Raw genomic sequence first — 18,582 nt, 5'->3', positions numbered from 1 at the left:
TTACTGGGCCGTGATATTTTTACTTGTTCATCTTGTTGACTGTAAACTTTTGCCAATTACTTGATGTGATGGGTTCACTTGTACATTTTTCTTCAAATACATTTACTGAATGGATTCAAATTTAAATCGAAACCAGATTTGCACGATTCTCTATTCACACATCGAAAGTGAGAGAGATGCTGCCAGGAACGCGCTAAGTCCTGTAGCTGATAGGGATTAACAGACTGTGTTTTGTGTTTAATGATCCCAGGCGTGATAGCTATCCCTACTCTGGACACCAAGGCAAAGAGAGCCACTCTGGAAGGTATAAGGAACTGGGACTTCTCCCTGAGAGTAACCAAAGGCATGAGAACTGAAACAATCTAGAGATAGAAAGGAGAAAAGGACCAAAATATAACAGGACATCAATTAGTCTCCTCTTATCATGGATATTTTAAATATCGACACATTGTATTATTTGAAATATCAAAATATTAAACTCCATCCCAGTTTTCGGGGTTAGTAATATCAGCAGAAACAAATCCCAACTGACAGAATGAACACGATTCAGTCAGGATGCGATTAACAGCAGTAATAACAGTGGAACATAACCCGGGCAGTCACTTGTGAACACGCAATTCAGATGACTGAGTGAATCCCTCCACACACTTCCCCAGTGTGAACTCACTGGAGTTTCATCAGGTTGGATGACTGAGTGAACCCCTGCCCACACACAGAGCAGGTGAACAGCCTCTCTTCGGTGTGACTGTGACAATGAATTTCTAGATCAGACGGGAAACTGAATCCCTTTTCACAGTCTCCACATTCCCACGGTTTCTCCATGATGCAGGTGTCCTTGTGTCTCTCGAGGTTGGATGATCAGTTGAAGTTTTGTCCACACACAGAACACGCGTAGTTTCTCCCTGCTGTGAATGGTGCAATATTTTTTCATCTGTGTAACTGATTGAAGCTCTTTCCACAGTCAGTGCACTGGAACACTCTCACTCGGATGTGTGTGTGCTTTTCCAGTCACACTGATGTCTGAAATATTTTCCCACAGACATGCTGTGGAATAATATTTCCGAGACTGTATAATATATAAAGAGAGGTTTATTAAATCGGAGACAAAGCTTTGGGAGAAGTGTTAGAGACTCCTCTCTCTGAACCAGCTTCTCAATTTGGTATCTCCAGTGAGGTTCTTTTATCTTACAAATTAGGTCACTTTACATCACATGCTTTAGCACTAGTCCTTCAGTCTAATCATCGCATTACAAGGTTTACAAAGCTTTTCATACAATTACTATCCAAGGCTGAGCTCTTGATATAATCCATCCTCGCATTGTGACAGGGCATTATAAACAAATGCAGGTTTTTTGGCACCGGTATAGACAAACAGGCCCCCACTTATCTCTCCAGTCGTTCATTATCTCACTTTCCTATCTCCATAACTCAAGGCCAGCATACCTTGAAGTCTAAATGTGTTTTTTCTTATATAAAGCATCAGTATTGTCCCTTACAAAATTCATTAAAGCGGAATATAAAAACAAATGTTTGATCCCGTATATGTCCAAAGATCCGCTCCAACAATATTCCCCCTTTTGGTCCTGGAGGATGTTCACGAAATCCAGATGACCACAATGATAATAGCATGGTGTCATATATTCGTCCTTTGGGGTATGTTACTTTCCTGATGTTCCGTATGTCCACCTTGCCTGGAGCTCTAGGCTACCCTTCAAAGATAGTGGTCGGTGTCATCGTGATCTGTTTCTTCATCCTTGGTGCCTTCAAGTATTTCCATCAGGTGTGCTTCTTCTTCGGCGATTACACTTGCTACTGGCATCAGTCGAGCCATCATAACTTTACAGCAGATATTAAAACACCCGATAATCAGACAGCAAGTAATTATTATTACAACCAGAATAATTACCAGAGTAATTATGCATAATTACTCCATGCATAAGATAGGACCCACAGGATGCCCCTAACAGCCAGTCAAACCAGCTAGATCCTCCTGCTGTCGTGGATAACTTCTTTACCTCCCTTCTTATGTGATCAGCGAGGTTGGTTATGTTTTCTGAATTATCGGGAATGTAAGTGCAACATTCAGCTCCAATTAAGGCACATGTGCCCACACTTTGTGCTATATCTAGGGCCATTCGGTTCTGGAGTACCATTGTGCGTATAGCTACCATTTCAGCCGTTATGCCCTCTATTGCTTCAGCACTGTCGTTAACTATCTGTTCCAGTACCCTTTCTAGGTTATGTAATTCATCTATGGTGCGTCCTATCCCGAATGGGTATGGTTCATGCGCTCTACCATCCCAGAACTCTGCGGGTGGTCGGGGATGTGGAATTATTGTTTTAAGCCCATCAGCTGGCATATATTTTTTACAATTTTTTTCCGGTGAAGTGGGTACCTTGGTCAGAATATCCTTGCCACTGTGAGGCAGTGCAATCACGTGTGGGAAAAGCTTCCACCAACTGGATAAATTGATCTATAATCACGAGGCAATATCTTTTTCCATGGGATGGGGGCAAAGGACCTGTGAAATCAATGTGTACGTGTTCCCATGGCCCCCGTGAACGGAGCTGGTGTCCCATTTTAATTTTAATCGGCCTGCCTGGATTATATTGTGTACACGTAACGCCTCGATGGCAATATTTGGCGATATCTCTCCCCATCCCTTTCCACCACGAATCTCTTCCAAGACTCCCGGTCATGGCCTCTCGTCCTGAATGAGACAGGCCATGATGCAACTCTGTATGCATTCAGGCGCCGTTACCTTGTCGTTTCGTCTCCAAACGGTATCCTTCCCTTGCGTTGCGCCCTGCTTTGTCCACATACCTATTTCCTCCTCAGAAGTGTCCTGGTGTAGTTTCTCAATACTTATCAGTTCGTCTCGGGCCCCAGCGGCACTGACTGAGGCTTCCTCACACTCTTCCAGTTCTAATGCCTTCTGTGCAGCTACATCTACAGCTTTATTTACCTGGTGACTCAGCCAATCTGGACTGGTTCAGTCCGGCTCCCTCCTGTGGGCTTTAATTTGAATAACCGCTACCTGTTTTGGTTTATTACTGGCTGCTAAATGAGCTTCTATTCTCAGCTGATGCTTTATGGGATGTCCGCTAGTTGTGATAAAACCCCTTCTCCCCCATGCTGTCATATAATCGTGTACTACCCCGAATGCATATCTACTGTCCATATAGATATTATCAATCTTATTTTCCGATAATTCCAGTGCCCGGGTGAGGGCTACCAGTTCTGCCACTTATTCAACTGTCTCTAGATCCTGGTTAACTACGGCCCATCTGGTACGAGGTAGTCACTCTACGTATTTTCGTGAGCCGCCCACAAACAAGGTTTGTTCTGCGGTTTGAAGGGGGGCGTCTTTTATTCTATCCTCTTCCATATCCTCACATACCTCTTCACAAAAGTGGGGTTCCCCTTCACCCATCATACCTTCTGCGGGGTTGTTTCCTACATCCATAATTATGGTTACCACTTTGTTGGGTGTTAAGAGGACTGCTTCCCACTTTGCCCGTCTCATATTAGATACGGTTCTCAGTTTTCCTGTGTTTAACATTTCTAACAATGTGTGTTTAGTGTGGAGAATGATGGTTCCAGTCATCACCACAGGCTCGCTTATTTTTACCGCCCAAGCTGCGCAATCTAGCGCGGCTATACATCTGGATAACCCAGTCACCACCGGGCTTTCGGTGGTAGAGTAATAGGCTATAGGTCTCCTTTTATCCCCGTGATCTTGGGTGACCACTGCCGTATAGAACCCACCTTCATTGTTACAGTGGATGTGGAAATCCTTACTCATGTCAGGCTGTCCCAATACAGGTGCGGAGACTAGTTCTGACTTGAGTTTACTATACGCCTGTTCTTGTTCAGGACCCCACTCTATGAGGTCTAGGGCCGGTTTCCCCCCTTTCACTAATCTTTGTATTGGCTCAGCAATTTCTGCAAAATCAGGGATAAAGCTCCGGCTGTAATTAAAGAGGCCCAGTACCTTCCTCACCCCCCTTACCTTTACTGGTCGAGGCTTGTCCTTGACAGCCTTTTTCCTATCCGAGGGCATTTCTTTCAGCCCCTTTGAGAGGCAGTCCCCTAGGTACAGGACCTGGGATTTCCCTACCTGGGCCTTTTTGGGGTTAACCTTAAGGCCCGCCGTTTCCAGAGCCCTTAATACTAAGTATAGGGTTGCCTGATGTCCTTCCTTGGTTTCTGAGGCTATTAATATGTCGTCGACATATTGTAAAATACTATTTCCTGCCGGTACCTCTATTTGCTTTAGTATATCCCTCATGACTCGATGGAATATGGCAGGACTATTATGGAATCCCTGTGGTAATCGGGCCCAAGTATATTGTTTATCCTCCACCTTGAAGGCAAATTTTTCTTGTGATTCTGGGTCGAGTGGAAGGGCCCAAAACCAATTGGCTATGTCTAGGACTGTAAAGATCTTATGTTCATGGGATAATCCATTAAGGATTGTGGAGTGACTGGCCACTATCGGGTGTAATTTGGGGGTGATCTTGTTAAGGGTATTGTAGTCGATAGTGAGTTTATAACTCCCATCTGGTTTCCCTACCGGCCATGTTGGAGAGTTAGTGGTGCTAACTGTTTCTTTTAAGAAACCCTTTTCCACTAGCCCTTTTACTATTTCTACAACCGCTGTTCTAGCTTCAGGTCTTATAGGGTATTGTCGATGTGGTTTATCAGGTGGTCCAGGGAATTTAATAGGATCCATCTTCGCCTTTCCAGTATACAATTTTGTCTGTGCCCAGTCCCCGGGCACATAGGCACATATGCCTCCATACCCTCCAGTCCCGATAAGCCAGTCAGTTTTTGTGGCTGTAGCTACACCTATACTTTCCACATGGTGGGCTATTTGTCCTATATCTCCCTTACTGCCATCCGCCTTTAGACATGTCAGTTTCCCCTTGCCGCAATCAATCAGGGGCTTAAATTCCCTCATTACATCATTCCCCAATATTGTTCCCTCACGATTCTTGCATACGTAAAATCTCATGGGTATATATAAGTTATCAATTTCCACCAATTGGGTGCTGCTCAGGTTGCCAGTGTGGGCCGTCCATCTATTCCGTTTATCAGAGCCTTTTTGTCGGTGACGGGAAGGTGCATATTGGTAATGGATATTGAGGCTCCCGTGTCCACGAGCATCTCACACTGTCGGTCCCATACTCGTTCAGACACATATATATTTCCCTCCTTTTTATTTTGTACAGGGGCCGCCGGACATCACAGGGTGGCTTTGTACGCCTGCCACTGCTGGTATTCCTGTTGTGACAGGTTCCTTGCCTTTTGAGGATATTCATTTTTACCATAGCATGTCGCTTCCAGGTGCCCTTTCTTACCACAATACGTACATTGCTTTTCACTGCCTTTCCCTTTGCATTCCATGGCAAAATAGCCCGGTTTTCCACAATTATGTCAAGTCCCCCTTTCCTGCTCTCCTCCTGTTCCCGTGGCAGAGACCTTTTCCTGTTTTATCTTTGTCTGAGATTTTTCATCGCCCCCTCCCTGGACGCCACTAGCCCACTCGACCAGTTCATCATAATCCTGGGTTACAATTACTCCCATTTTGATAATGGTCTGGTGTGCAGCGGATAGTCCGTCCTTGAATGCCTGAATAAATGTTCGGTCACCGCGGCCTGGGTTTCCCTGTCCAGAGCATTCTTGATATATCTGGAACAATCGTTCCCCATACTCTGAGGCTCCTTCCCCTTTTTGCTGTTTGGTTGTAGTAATTTTACCCCAATTATAAGGGGCGTTACCTAAAACTCGTTGGATCTCGGTTTTAAAAGGGCCAAAGGCCGCCTGTTGACCATCTACTTCGGTGGTTAAATGTACCGCGTGTGTCCAACGTCCCCCTGAAAAGTTGACATTGGCTGCTACCGCGGTTCCTCCGGCCACTGCTCCCCACCGATCTGCCGGGCAAGCCGCTCGGACTAGTTGTTGGATATCTCTGAGGTGAACTTGGTGGCCCACCCAAACTGTATCCAGCTCTGCCAAAAATTTAATATTCGCACATCGGGGCTGTAATTTACCCAGTGATGCCATTATCTGCTGTCTTTCGCCGGGGGTAAAGGGCTTAATTTCGCAATGGGATTTGCAGCCGTCCCACCTCTTATTACCGGCGCCACCGGGAGGGTTTCTAAATCTTCCTGACCCGGGGCAGTTGCTTCCCATTGATAATTCTCGTGAGGGGGCAGCGATCCCTCCCATTGAGATCGACCCTGTATTTGTTGTTCCACCGCCAGGCATTTCTTTTCCCACTCTATATTTTTCCTTTGTGCCTGGTTTAATTGTTTACTTTTTTCTTCCATTTTCTCTTTAAACTCCTTAACCTGTTCCATTAGTCCTGCTAACTGATGCACCAATAATACTCCGGCTTTTTTAGTTTTATCTTTCTTTTGTTTAACTATCCAACTTCGCTGTTGTTCTAACGTCTGGGATATATCCCAACCGTCTTTTTGCATTTTCTTGATTAAGACCTGTCGATCGGTCATATAGGAATTAATTAACGACCCGGGCGGCCCGCGTTTTACATTCCCTTCCTTACCTTAAATCTTCGCCAGGCTCGGACGTTTCCCTTTGTTCCTGTAATACTCACGACTACTCTGTGGCGTTCTTTGTCTTCGCAACAAAGCTAGCGTGTTTCTTTACCACTGGAGTTTTTCGGCTCTTGGTTGGAGTGATCAGTTCCCTTCTGCACAGACCTTATTTACCAAAGGGAAAAATCAAACTGGTTAGACAACCTCCTCCCGCTATCTACTTACTCGTATCTTATACACTATCCCGTTGTGCCCGGACACCTCTCTTTTCAGTCTCTAACACTAGATTCCAGATACTGTCTTAAATGGTCATGTCTGATCAGAGAGTATCCGGTCGTGACGCCATTTTGTTGTGGAAAAATATTTCCGAGACTGTATAATATATAAAGAGAGGTTTATTAAATCGGAGACAAAGCTTTGGGAGAAGTGTTAGAGACCCCTGTCTCTGAACCACGACTCAAATTGGTATCTGCAGTGAAGCTCTTTTATCTTACAAATTACGTCACTTTACAACACATGCTTTAGCACTACAAGGCTTTGACTATCGAAGGCTAAGCTTTTGATATAACCCATCCTGCATTGTGGCAGGGCAGTATAAAGAAGTGCAGGCTTTTGACACCGGTATAAACAAACATACTCAGCACTTAACTCTTCAGTGTTCATTATCTCATTTCCTATCTCCATTAACTCAAGGCCATTATACCTTGAAGTTTATCTGTTGAAAGCACAATGCATCAGTATTATCCCTTACAAAATTCATTTAAAGGGGAAAATAAAAAAAATGTTGGACAAGTATATGTCCAAAAGTCCGCTCCAATAGCCTGGATGATGTGGAATCGGTATGGGTCGAGCTGCGGAATTTAAAGGGCAGAAAACGCTAGTAGGAGTAGTGTATAAACCACCAAATGGTAGTAGTGAGGTTGGGGACAGCATCAAATAAGAAATAAGGGATGTGTGCAATATAGGTATAGCAGTAATCATGGCGACTTTAATCAACATATTACTTGGGCTAAGCTAACTGGTAGCAATGCGATGGAGGAGCATTTCCTCGAGTGTATTAGGGATGGTTTATGAGATCAATATGTCGAGGAACCAACCAGGGAGCTGGGCTAGACAGGTTGATGTGTAATGAGAAGGGACGAAACTTGTTGTGCGAGGCCCCTTGGTGAAAAGTGAACATACTTTGGTAGAATTCGTTATTAAGATGGAGAGTGACAAATTTAATTCGGAAACTAAGGTCCTGAACTTAAGGAAAGGTAACTTCGACGGTATGAGGCATGAATTGGCTAGAATAGACTGGCAAACGACACTGAAAGGGGAGACGCTGGATAAGCAATGACAAAGATTTAAAGATCACATGGATGAACTTCAGCAAATGTAAATCCCTGTCTGGAGTAAAAAGAAAACTGGGAAGGTGGCTCAACCATAGCTAACAATGGAAATTAAGTATAGTGTTAAAGCCAAGAAAGAGGCATGTAAATTGGCTAGAAAAAGCAACAAACCTGAGGACTGGGAGAAGTTTAGAATTCGATAGAGGAGGACTAAGGGTTTAATTAAGAGGGGGAACAAACACTTCGAGAGGAAGCTTGCAGGGAATATAAAAACTGACTGCAAAAGCTTCTCTAAATATGTGAAGAAAAAAAGATTAGTAAAGCCAAACGTAGGACCCTTGCAGTCGGATTCAGGTGAATTTATAATGAGAAACAAAGAAATGGAGGACCAATTGAACAAATACTTCGATTCTGTCTTCACGAAGGAAGAAACAAATAACCATCTGAAGGTACGAGGGACAGTGGGTCTAGTGAGAAGGAGGAACTGAAGGATATCCTAATTGGGCGGGAAATTGTGTTCTGAAAATTCATGCGATTGAAGGCCGATAAATACGATGGGCCTGTCGTCTGCATTCCAGAATGCTCAAGGATGTATCTCTAGAAATAGTGGATGCATTGGTGATCATTTACAACAGTCGATCGACTCTGGTTCAGCTCCTATGGACTGGAGGGTAGGTAATTTACCATCACTTTTTAACAAAGGAGGGAGAGAGAAAACAGGTAATTATAGACCGGTTCGCTTGACATCAGTAGTGGGGAAAATGTTGGAATCGATCATGAAGGATGAAATAGCAACGCATTTGGAAAGCGGTGGCAGGATCGCATCAGGTCAGCATTGATTTATGAAAGGGATATCATGATTGACGAATCTTCTGGAACTTTGTGAGGATGCAACTAGTAGAGTGGACAAGGGAGAACCAGTGGATGTGGTGTATTTGGACTTTCAGAAGGCTTTTGACAAGGTCCCGCACGAGAGATTGTTGTGCAAAATCAAAGCACATGGTATTGGAGGTAATATACTGAGCTGGATAGGGAACTGGTTGGCAGACAGGAAGCAGAGATCGGGATAAACGAATCCTTTTCAGAATGGCAGGCAGTGACCACTGGAGTGCCGCAGGGCTCAGTGCTGGGACCCCAGCTCTTTGCAATATACATTACCGATTTGGATGAAGGAATAGAGTGTAATATCTCCAAGTTTGCAGATGACATTATACTGGGTGGCGGTGTGAGCTGTGCGTAGGACGGTAAGACACTGCAGGGTGACTTGGACAGATTAAGTTAGTGTTCAAATGCATGGCAGATGCAGTATAATGTGGATAAATTTGAGGTTATCCATTTTTGGGCAAAAACACGAAGGCAGAATTTTATCTGAATGGCGGCACACTCGGAAAAGGAAAGGTGCAACTAGACCTGCGTGTCATGGTTCATCAGTCACTGAAAGTGTGCATGCAGGTACAGCAGGCGATAAAGAATGCAAATGGTATGTCGGCCTTCATAGCTAGGGGATTTGAATATAGATGCTGGGAGGTCTTACTGCAGTTGTCCAGGGCCTTAGTGAGGCCTCACCTTGTGTTTAGTGTCTGAGGAACGATGTTCTTCCTCTTGAGGGAATGCAGCGTAGGTTCAGCAGACTGATTCCAGCGATGGCTGGACTGTCATATGAGGAGAGACTGGATCAACTGGGACTTTAGTCACTGGAGTTTAGAAGGATGAGTGAAGATCTCATAGAAACAAATAAGATTCTGACGGGACTGAACAGGTTCGATGCGGGAAGAATGTTCCCGATGTTGGGGAAGTCCAGAAACAGGAAACATAGTATTAGGATAAGGGGTAGACCATTTAGGACTGAGATGAGGAGAACCTTCTTCATTCAGAGAGTTGTTAACCTGTGGAATTCCCTGCCGCAGAGCGTCGTTGATGCCAATTCATTGGATATATTCAAAAGGGATTTAGATATGGCTCTTACGGTTAAGGGGATCAAGATGTATGGAGATAAATCAGGAAATGGGTACTGAAGGATTGATCAGCCATGATCTTATTGAATGGCGGTGCAGGCTCGAAGGACCGAATGGCCTACTCCTGCACATATTTCCTATGTTTCTATGTTTATATTTAACACGATGTGGATCACGCGGTCAGAATGAGCTCGTCGCCAACACGACAGGAAATGGGAATCATCAGGGTATTCATGGTAATACATTTACTGTTAAATTACAAATATAGGTCAGGTGAATCTGGAGGGATGCAGTCACAGTTTAATGTGAAACAGAGAACTGGTGCATTTAGGGCAATAGAACAACTGTTCAGTTATAAATCATATAAAGGTAATTGCAGAGAAATAGAGTCATTGTCTAATTAGAAATAGAGGACTGGGGAATTTAGTGGCAAACAGTGAGAGTTTAAATAGAATGGGAGGACTGGGGAATTAAGGGCAACATAGTGAGTTTTTAATTAGAAATAGAGGACTGAGGAGTTCAGGGGAACACAGTGAGTGTTTAATGAGAATTAGAGGGCCGGGGAATTTCGGGGAACACAGTGTATGTTTAAGTAGAAATAGAGGTCTGGGGAATTGAGGGGAACACAATGAGAGTTACATTTGAATTAGAGGACTGGGAAATTTGGGAGAACACAGTGAGTGTTTAATTAGAATTAAGAACAAAGGAACATAAGAAATTGGAACAGGAGTAGGCCATACGGCCCCTGGAGCCTGCGCCGCCGTTTAATATGATCATGGCTGTTCCGATCATGGATTCAGCACCAGTCCCTGCCCGCTCCCCATAACCCCTTATTCACTTAACATTTAAGAAACTGTCTATCTCTGTCTTACATTTATTCAATGACCCAGCTTCCATAGCTCTCTGAGGCCGCGAATTCTACAAATTTACGACCTTCTGCAAGAAGAAAATTGTCCTCATCTCAGCCGTGAGTGGTTGGCCCCATATTCTAAGATTATGCCCCCTTGTTCTAGTTTCCATTATCAGAAGAAACATCCTCTCTGCATCCACCTTGTCAATCCCACTCATAATCTTATACGTTTCGATAAGATCACCTCTCATTCAGCATTTAATACAAATGTCGATCTTAAGCAATTTTTTTGCAGACGGCAGATGTAACCATGCATGCAGTATGCATAACTTTTACGGTGGATAGTCATGTATGTTGTGTTGTGTTGCGTATTAATAATAATAATAATGATGATAATAATAAAATATCTGTCAGTAATCTATGTATCTCTATCTGTAACAATACCTGACAATGATCTTACGCCATGACATGCCGTTGTCACCTTTTGCAGAAAAAAACTTTCATAGAACAGAGATGAGTAGTGGAGCACGGATAACGGCCCAGCAGATCTATGTCCCCGCACAGATCTCGAGGAGCCGGTGCTGGCACTTCTGGGGTCAGAACCTGTCGTCAGGCCACGTGAGTAAACTATAAACCATTGGGTGATGTAAAGTCAATTGATGCCTCATATATCCATAAAATATATCATTGATGATTTATCGATGCAATGTTATGTAATATTATGTTATGTAATGTACTGTTATGTAAATAATGATGGGATCATGAAAGTTATTGTAATGCTAATTTTGTACGATCTTGATGTTCATCAAACATGAAGTCTGTCATCATTCTTACAGCATTAGAGTTGCTCTCATGCACATGGCTGTGTACCGTTTGGATTCCGATGTGACCCAAGCACCGCCTTCTCCTCTAATTACCTCTTTTTTGTCTTCTAGTTCAACCAAGAGTGTAGACCTTGGAAATCGAACCACCACTTCAAACAATGGAGCCGGTCTAACTTATTTCTGGGTTCGTGGAGCCCTGAATCCCCCCCGTTCTGCTGCGGGTCCTACTCTCCACTGAGGAAAGTGAGGAGGTCAAGAAGGAGTCTGCAGCAGCCGTAGCTTCCAGTGTTCCTGCGGCCACATACTCCTCGAACGAGGAGTTAGCGGGGCCAAGTGCTTTGCCAAAGGGTGCCTCCAGTGATTCACTGACGGTGACGAGCACGCGGCAGTTGGTTCGGCGCAGTCGAACTGCTCCACGAACAGGAGATCTTAGCGTGTACAGGGTTAACTTGTCCTGGAGAAGTGTTGCGTTTTGTCAAGAGCTCCTCCAGGCAATGGGTGCAATATCTCAGCAGATGGCCACCCGATCCACGAAAGTGAACGATAAAATTACACAGACAGCGGTGGCCCTGGAGATAATAGCCAGGGACACTGGTGCCAGAGTGCTATCATTGGTCCCGGAATCCGGCACTGCTCCCCAAGGTGCCGCACCCCCATTGCCCGAGACCCATGCGAGCCAGAGGAAGCTGTTGCATCTGGCTCGGAGGATATTTCCACAGAAATGTCCTCTCCACCATCATCACCTTGGTGTTGGTAGGTGAAAAGAAAGAGGTGCTGATCAGACCGGCGGAAAGTTAAGGAGGGGCGTGGCCGTAAGGATGGAGGGAATGTGTTTTGTTATACGTAAATATTGTTGTCTGTGAATGGGGTGTGTGTTTCGGTTTACTTTTAGTTGATTAAATTGTTCCTATTTTTAAATGTTTCATTGTTGGGATGGTTTGCGAGAGAGTGGGTTATGAAGGCTTTTTTTAATTAAAATCTGTTGTTATTGTATTGCTAAAACGTTAAAATATTGAAAGTTTGGGTTGAGGTGGGGAAGGGGGTACTGTTGTGTTGTGTTGTATTGTGTTATGTTTTATTAAAAAAAAAATATCGTTAAACGTATTTATAAAAACTTAATTTAACATTGTTGTGCATTGTATTCAGCTACTTGTAGCATTAAACTCTGGCGAGTCCTTACCATGAAAGTTTAACATCAAACGTAACGGTACTTGTCACAAACTTAACGCAAAGCTTTCATTTATGAGCTGCAGACATAACTCGTTCAGCTGTGTAGTCACAACGGGCCCTTTCCTGCGTTCGAGAGGAGAGTGAGCGCATGGTTTCAACATCAACCTGAGTGTCTTCCCCGAGGTCATCATCCACCTCATCTTCATCGTCTTCTCCTCTCTCCTGAAGTGGATCGGCAGTCCCATTTGGCAATTCTTATCCCTACCTGATAGCCAAATTATGCAGCATGCAGCACACCACAATTAATTGAGCAAACTACTCAGAGTATTATTGCAATTCGTCTCCTGAATGGTCCCGGCATCTGGAGTGTTGCTTTAGCATTCCAATTGTCTTTTTGACGACATTTTGTGTGGCGATATCCCTTTCATGTTATCACCTCTCGGCTTCTGTCTGCGGCTTACGCAGGGGAGTTCTTCAGTCAGCTGGTAAGGCCATATCCTTTATCACCAGCATCCAACCGTGACTTATGGCTGACTCATAATCAGGTCAGGCAAAGTACTCTCACGCAAGATGAGTGCATCAGGGAAGCTGCCTGGAAATGTTGCATTGAATGCCAGGATTGTTTCCTTGTGGTCAACAACGAGAAGCACATTCAGGGAGTGGACTCCCTTTGGGTTCAGAAACACCTCTGCATCCTGAAAGGGTGCTCGCATGGAGATGTGCGGGCTGTGTATTCCTCCCTGTAACTTGGGGAAGTTTGCTATTCTGGAGAAATCCAAAGCCCGCTCAGTCTGTGCTACCCTGGTCAAAGGGAAGCTTATCAGGTCCATCCTTTGAGCGTAAAGGGCTTCAGTAACCTATCGAAAGCAGCAATGCGTGGCATACTGAGAGATATCGCAAATTTCGCCTGCTGATACCTGAAAGGAGCCAGATGCACAGTAGTAAAGTGCCGCAGTAACCTTGACCTCAAAGGGCAGCACGGTCATGATGGTGCTGTTAGGCTGCAGATCTCCTTGATGATCTGGCATATCCCTGCGATGACCTCTTTTGGAATCATACTCTCCTAAGGCACGTGTTCACCGACACGTTCAGGTAAGACCGTTTCTCTCTGGAAGTGCGTCGGGTGTATGTTCTCCTCCTCCTCCTGCCACGTCCTTAATTGGGCAGATAATGCTCTTCAATATCCCTTCTTTCACCTCCATTGTGCAGCATGTGAGTAGTCATCAATACAGGCTGAGAAATTTCAGACCCATTACAATTACTATTAGACCTATTCTTCAGAAATAATACATTTTCATCCGAAATTTCATAAATTATTGTAAATTCGTCCACAGTATTATAAGATGTTTCTTCAATTTTGATATTCACCTTAAAATAACTCACAGATTAAATCAATGCTCTCCAGAAATTGAAGCAGCCTTTTCTAGAAAAGTCCTTCCATTTACGAAATGGATTCCATGCCGCCGGGTTAAGATCAGGTGAATGCAGCTTTTTTTCTGCGTTTTTTTGGGCTAACGTTAGGCTGGGCGGTTTATATGAGTTAGTTTCCATTAACATCTGTTTTCTGGATGTTGACATATAGACGAGTGGTTAAATTAAATGTCGGCGTTAACTTGATTCTAAAACTAATGCTGGCGACAAATGGGTAATAAATAGGCGATAGATGGACGTTAATTTCCATTTCTGGGTAAATGGGAGATAACCGGGTGTTATAACATCTCAGCGTTTGAATGGGTGGGAAGTGATCGGTAGCGGGGAGAAACTAATGGAAATTCTAGCATTGATATATTAAACAAACAGCAAGGGACCTAGTACTGAGCCCTGCCGAACCCCACTGGAAATAATCTTCCAGTCACAAAAACACACCAATCATTTGCCTTTGCGTCCTGCCACTGGGACAATTATGGATCCAACTTCACACTTTTCCTTGGATCCGATGATTTTTATTTTTCTTCCATGTGGGAGTTTGCTGCAAGCAATGAGTTAAATCCATGCAGACTACATCAAACAAACTGTCTTCACCGAACCTCCTTGTTACCGCCTCAAAAAAATCAATCATGTTAGTTCGACATGAGTTTCCCTTAACAAATCCATGCTGACTGTCATTGATTAATCCGTGCCGTTACAGATGATGATTAATACTGTCGCTCAGACTTTTTCCAATAATGTTCCCACGGTCTAGTTCAGGGTCACACAGCTTGAATTACTCGGTGAAACCCTTTCTTCATTTTAAACAATGGTACAGTGTTAGCAAACCGCCAGTCCTCTGGCACCACACTTTATTCCATAGCGGATTGGAAATTGATGGCCAGTGCCTCCGCTATTTTCTCCATTGATTATCTTAATAGCCTGGGTTACATTTCTTCCGAGCCCAGTGAAGTCTCTTCTTTCAAAAATGCTAAAAAAACTTAACATTTCCACACTCACTACATTTATCTAATCTAATAATTCACACACCAACCCTTAACTACAATTTCTGCATCGTGTCCCTTGTGAAGGCAGATACACATTTTTCGTTGAGAAACATTCCCACGTCTTCCAAATCAATACACATGTTACTTTTTTGGTCTCTAATAGGCCATACATTTTCTGTAGGTAGGCTTTTGCCCTTCATGTATTTATAAAATATCTTCGTGTTTTCCTTGATTTCACTTGCCAATATTTTGTCATAGTTCTGTAATTTTGTTTTTAATTCCATTTACCGCTTGGATTTCTGTAGTATATTGATTTCTGTATCTGACTTAAGCTTCCCTTTTTTGTCTCATTTTATTAATTGACATCCAGGAGGCTCTTGATGTTGACGTTCACACTTTTTCTTGAAAGAAACATATTTGCTCTGAAACCTCTCTATCTCTTCCTCGAATGCCTCACACTACTCCGGCACTGATTTACCTTCAATAGTTGTTTCCAGTCCACATTCGAGAAATCGCATCTCACCAAATTAAAATTGGCCTTTCCCCAATTGAAACTTGTAACTTCTAGTCTATCTGTCTCCTTTAACATAAATACAATAAATTTTACTGAATTATGATCAATGCCACCAACATATTCTCATCCACCTATGCAACTTAATTCATTAAAACTAAGATCAGGATTTCTCCCTCTGTTGTTTGTCTTGCTAAGTACAGGCTCAAAATGCTGAGCTCAATATATTTTATGAATAACGCGCCCTCGATACCGTTCACACTAATTATATGCCAATTATTCCCCTGGAATTTAACGTTGTGGCAATGCAAAGCGTTCACCACGGTCCACAAGTATCTAGCGACCTTTGTGTCGAGAATTTCTGGTACTACGACGTGTAATGCATATCAGCGGATATAAGTGGGGATTCCCTAGATTTTTTAATTCATTACAGGATGTGGTTATCGCTGCCATCGCCTAATTACCCTTGAGAAGATGGTGGTGAAATGCTTCATGAATTGCGGCAATCCTTGTGGTTACAGTACTGTTCGGGAGGGAGTTACAGAATGTTTACTCAGCGACGATGGAGCATCGGCAAAATATTACCATGTCACGTTGATGTGTAGCCTCGTGTGCCTCTTCCAAGTGATGCTGTTCCCATGCGCCTGCTGCCCTTGACCATCTTGCTGGTCGAGGTTGAATGTTTTGGGTGGTGCTGCTGAAGAATCCTTGGCGAGTTGCTGCAGTAAACCTTGAGGATGGTACACACTGCAGCCACGGTGCACTCATGTTGCAGGGAGTGAATCTTTAAGCTGGTGGATGCTTTGTTCATCAAGCGGGCTGCTTTGTCCTGGATGGTGCCGAGCTTTTTGAGTGTTGTTGAAGGTGCACTCAGTCAGGCAAGTGGAGAGTACTCCATCATAATCGTGACATGTGCATTGTAGATGGTTGAAAATCTGAGTGTGGAGTTGAGACACTCGCCGAGATTACCCGGACTCTGACCTGCTCTTGTTGCCACATTATTAATGTAGCTGGCCAAGTTAAGTTTCTGGTCAATGTGACCCCAGGATTTGTTAGTCGGAGATTCGGCGATGGTAATGCTGTTGATTTTCAATGGAAGGTGGTTAGAATCTCGATTGATGGAGGTTGACATTGCCTGTCACTTATGTGATGCGAAAGGCCAGTCTGGCAGCAATGACCATGTAGATCTCGGCCAGAACGGTCAATGGTGGTGCGACCGAGCCACTCTTGTTGATGATCATTAATATCCCATTCCTAGATTACGTTCTGTGCCCTGCTTCTTCCAAGTGGTGTTCAACATGAAGAAGAGCTGATTCTTCAGCTGAGGGACGGCGGTAATTGTTAATCAGCAGAACGTTTTCTTGCCATTATTTGACCTTATGGCGTTCAATTTGTATCTAGCTACACTGTGAACGTATTGGACAAAGTCACACACAAGTCGTCATTACAAAGATGGAATTGCAGGGAATTAAATGGAAAGTGGGGTGTGCAAAATTAGCTCAGTAACAACATCTATGCATGGTGTTGGGTGGATGTTTTTCAGATTGTGAGCGGGTTTGCAGTGCTGATACCCAGGTGCCAATTTTGGCTCCATTACTCTATGCAATTATTATAAACACCTGGAATAAGTTGTAAAGAGCGCAATTCAAAACTTTACAGATAATACAAAATTTGGCACAGTAGTAGGTAGTGATGTGACTAGTTATAGGCTTTGAGCTGATAGAAACAGGATGTTGAACTGGGCAGAAGCATGGCAGATGGAGTTCAACGTAGAGGAGTATGAAGCGATACCCCTTGGGAGTACTAATAGGGAAAGTCAGTATAGGATAAATGGCACGAATTAGAAAATTCTAGATGAGCAGAGAGACCTTGGTGTCCATATCCACAAATCCTGGCACTTAATATGGCTGACCAACATTTTTCTCCTCGATCATTCAAACACATTCCAGCTGAATATTTTTGACACTGATCAGCATCAGCCTCCAGATGATTACCCCAATATAACCCAGCATCTCTGATCAGGACCAGGAAACAGGAGATTAGCCGCAATATTTTCCTCCGTAACTGATTGCCCCAATATATCCCAACATCACTGAACAGGAGAAGGACCCAGGGGATTGCCCTAACATATCCCAGCATTACGTATCAGGAACAGGACCCAGGGGATTGCCCTAACATATCCCAGCTTCACTTACCAGGAGCAGGACCCAGGGGATTGCCCTAACATATCCCAGCATCACTTATCAGGAACAGGACCCAGGGGATTGCCCCAATATATCCCAGCATTACTGATCAGGAACAGGACCCAGGGGATTGCCCCAATTTTTCCCAGCATCACTGATCAGGAACAGGACCCAGGGGGTTGCCCCAAAATATAGCAACATCACTGATCAGGAGCAGGACCCAGGTGATTGCCCCAATATATAACAGCATCACTGATCAGGAGCAGGACCCAGTTGATTGTCCCAATATACACCAGCCTCACTGATCAGTAGTAGGACACAGTGGATTGCCCAAATATATAATAGCATCACTGATCAGGAGCAGGACCAGGGGATTACCTCAATATATACCAGCATCGCTGATCAGGAGCAAGACACAGGCAAAAGAGATTTTGTTTGTCTCAAACAAATTAAAATTCTTGATTCCTCCAATGGCAGTTTGTTAAATTTGAAATGTGATATCCGCAACAGACAGCGCATACCTTTTAAACAGACACAGAATGCCCCGGTTCTGATAACACACCATTTTAAACAGACAGAGATTGCTCCCAGACAGACAGAACAGCCCGTTAAAAGGGATACGGAGGCAAAATGAATAAAAACACAAAATTCTGTCAAACTCAGCAGGTCGTGCAGATTCCTTGGATGAACCAATCGATTTTACGTACAGTCGGATGATCAATCCGATCTTTTAGGAAAATGTTTAAGATTACAGACTTCATCAACAAGGACAGGACCTGA

This window comes from Pristiophorus japonicus, unplaced genomic scaffold (assembly GCF_044704955.1).
Source record: "Pristiophorus japonicus isolate sPriJap1 unplaced genomic scaffold, sPriJap1.hap1 HAP1_SCAFFOLD_110, whole genome shotgun sequence".
Lineage (NCBI taxonomy): Eukaryota > Metazoa > Chordata > Chondrichthyes > Pristiophoridae > Pristiophorus > Pristiophorus japonicus.
The sequence above is the reverse complement of the archived record's forward strand: the minus strand, read 5'-3'. Positions refer to the sequence as shown.